The sequence below is a fragment of the Coenobita brevimanus genome, chromosome 61, assembly GCF_032717465.1.
Source record: "Coenobita brevimanus isolate Jiangsu-jjx chromosome 61, ASM3271746v2, whole genome shotgun sequence".
NCBI classification, from domain to species: Eukaryota; Metazoa; Arthropoda; class Malacostraca; order Decapoda; family Coenobitidae; genus Coenobita; species Coenobita brevimanus.
The window spans coordinates 3,724,457-3,726,956 of NC_137014.1; the positions used below are offsets into that span (position 1 = coordinate 3,724,457).

General features: G+C 35.4%; 1 protein-coding gene across 1 annotated transcript in view; it reads left to right on the plus strand.

Annotated features, from left to right (window-relative positions):
* Positions 1-2,500, plus strand: part of ssp3 (SCAPER domain-containing protein short spindle 3) — a 173,908-nt gene that overhangs the window by 30,834 nt on the left and 140,574 nt on the right. The gene's annotated exons all lie outside the window — the stretch shown is intronic.

The window sequence follows — 2,500 nt, forward strand, 5'->3', positions numbered from 1 at the left end:
TACTAAACTTAGAGAGGAATACAATATATAGAGAAGAGACAGAAATTTAAAAAAAGGAGGAGGAATTATAATATTAACTAAGAAAAATTTAGAAGTCAAAGAAATAAACCTAGATATACCATCACAAGTAGAACTGATTGCAGTAGAGATCAACACATCTGAAGGTAAAGTAATTGTAGCCAATTTGTACATGCCACCCAGATCAAACACATGGGAAAGAGACGAATATGAGGACCTGGCAGAGAGTACAATTCAGAGTATAAGATCATTGCTACATAAAATGGAAGAGAAATCGGAAAGAATTATACTAACTGGGGACTTCAATACAAATATAAATTGGAATACTCTAGATATAAATAGCCAAGAAAGCTGTTGGGACCAAAAGCTCCTGGATCTCGTACAAGAGTTTTTCTTAATGCAACATGTGAGGGAAACCACCAGAGAAAGAGGACTTGATGTACCGTCAGTGCTAGATCTAATATTTACTAGGCAAGAAAATGACATTGACAGTTTAATATATCACCCTCCACTCGGCAAAGCGACATCATGCAGTACTAAATTATAGCTTCAGGATAGCATATGACAGTAAACAGCAATGACCAGTTACAAAAGAGCCTAAACTATAAAAAGGGAAATTATCAAGACCTAAAGAAGTATTTCTTAGAAGTTGATTGGGAAAATGAGCTTAGAGGACAAGATTTAAATGCTGTATATAAAAAATTTTGTGAATTTTATGAAATAGGAGTCCAGAAGTACATCCCACAGCACAAAGAAGCAGATAAGAAAATACAGAAATGGTTCAATACAGAATGTAAAAAATCAAAAAGAAAAGAAGTAGATTTGTTGTGGAATAGATACAGAAGACACAATAGTGAAAGGGCGTATAATAATTACAAACAGGCAAGAAACGACTATACAAGAATAAGGAGGGAAGCCCAAAAACAGTTTGAGGAGGATATAAGCTAAATAAAAAGTAGTAATCAACCAAAGCTGTTTTACAGCTACATCAGAAGCAAAACCAAAGTAAAAGATATAATACAATCCATTACGGACGAGGGGAATCACTTATACACAAGAGAAAGATATTTGTGAAGCACGGGGGAAATAAGAATTTCAAATTAGTTTTTACAGAAGAAAAAAATTTTGAGAGGGACTATGTGGAAACACGCATGTCCACACATACTACCAGATATACAAATAGCAGAAAAAGTAATACAGGAGGAGTTAAGTAGATTAGACAGGAGGAAAGTTGCAAGTGGTGGTGATGAAATTTCATATTTGGGGGTATTACGAGAATGTGCAAAGGAGTTAAGTAAACCATTATTTTTTTAATTTTCCAAGAAATCCTTGAGTCAAGGGAAACTACCTGATATTTGGAAAAAAGCAAATATAGTCCCATTATCTCATAGAAGGGAAATAGACAAAATCCTCTCAACTACCGACCAGTATCACTGACCAGTGTTGTAAGCAAGGTATTGTGGAAAAACTTATAAGAAGTGCTTGGGTAAATCATCTAGAAGAACACAGTATGATAACAGAAAGATGAAGTTTGGTTTCAGAAAAGGAAAATCATGTGTTACTAATCTGTTGAGCTACTATGACAGCAGAGGTAACAAACACAATACAGGAAAGGGAAGGATGGGTGGACAGTATCTATTTAGATTTCAAGAAAGCTTTTGACACAGTACCACACCAAAGACTTTTATGGAAACTGTACCATCAAGGAGGAATTCGAGGCAAACTGTTTTGTTGAATGCAAGATTTTCTCATAAAAAGAGAAATGAGGACAGTACTAAGAGGAAACTACTCATCATGGAAAGAAGTGACTAGTGGAGTACCACAGGGTTCGGTGCTGGCACCAATCATGTTTTTAGTGTACATAAATGATATAAACAGTAACACTGGAAATGAGAGTTATCTGAATATGTTTGCAGATGATGCAAAAATACAAAGGAGAATTACTAGCACAGACTCTTGTAGGGAGCTACAAGAAGAATTAAATAAACTTCATGAATGGAGTAGTACATGGCAAATGGAATTCAATGTGGACAAGTGTCATGTAATCAAGTTTGGTAAAAGTGGAAAAAGACCTGATTGGGATTATAAGTTAGGAAATAAAACCCTATACACATCAGAAAGAGAGAAAGACCTAGGTGTGATTATCAATAACAGACTATCTACTGCTGACCACATCAGCGAGAAGGTACGGAACATGTATACACTGCTTGCAAATATGAGAATAGCATTCACATAAATAAATGAAGACATGCTAAGAAGGATAATAACATCATTCATTAGACCAACCCTGGAATATGCATCAGTAGTCTGGAGTCCTCATCTCAAAAAGCATATAGACAAGATTGAAAAAGTTCAAAGGGCCGCAACAAGATGGATACCAAGCTTAAGGGACCTAAGCTACGAAGAAAGACTAAATAAACTGAATCTACCAACACTACAGGAGAGAAGGAAAAGAGGTGACATGATAATGCTATATAAGTGC